This window comes from Pteropus vampyrus, unplaced genomic scaffold, assembly GCF_000151845.1.
Source record: "Pteropus vampyrus isolate Shadow unplaced genomic scaffold, Pvam_2.0 Scaffold108, whole genome shotgun sequence".
Classification (NCBI taxonomy): Eukaryota; Metazoa; Chordata; class Mammalia; order Chiroptera; family Pteropodidae; genus Pteropus; species Pteropus vampyrus.
The window spans coordinates 2712018-2712854 of record NW_011888889.1 but is presented as its reverse complement, the minus strand read 5'-3'; positions in this window follow the sequence as shown (position 1 = coordinate 2712854).

Sequence of the window (837 nt, the reverse complement as noted above, 5' to 3'; positions counted from 1 at the left end):
TAAGTTCAATAACATACAATAACTCTACACTTTAATATCTTCCCTACACACACATACACTCAGTTATCACAATGTATAGCTATTTAAGCTGTGTTTTTTAACATATATTTAGTTATAGCTATTTTTAATACTTTCATCTTTTAGCTTTTTTACTAGAAGTAAAATTGATTTATCCATCACCATTACAGTAATACAGTATTCTGAATTTGTCTATATATTTACCTTTACCAATGAGTTTTATATTTTCTTTACATTATTGTGTTGTTGTTTAATGTCCTTTTATTACAACTTGTAGAACTCTGGTTAGCATTTCTTGTAAAGTAGATCTAGTAGTGATAAATTGAGCTTTTGTTTGCCTGGGACAGTTTTTATCTCCTTTATTTTTTAGACAATGGTTTATAGTGCTCTTGGTGGGCATGTATTTTCTGTTAGCTCTTTGAATTTATTATCTCATTTCCTTCTGACCTATAAGATTTTGCCAAAAAGTCTGTTCATAGTGTTATGGAGTTCCCTTGTGTGTGACAATTCGCATTTCTCTTGCTGCTTTCGATATTCTTAGTTTTTGACTTTTGACAACTTTATTACAGTGTTTCTTGCTATAGATTTCTTTGGGATTCTTTTCTCTTGTATTCTTCAGGCTTCTTTGATCAGGATGTCCATTTCCCCCCAGATTCGGGGAGTTTTCAACCATTATTTCTCGTAATAACCTCTCAGCTTTTTGTTCTCTCTTTTCTCTTTCTGGTATTTCCATAATGCATAAATTCGTCCACTTGATGGTGTTCCATAAGTTTTTTAAACTTTCTTTATTCTTGTCATTCTTTTTTCTTTATGCTTCCC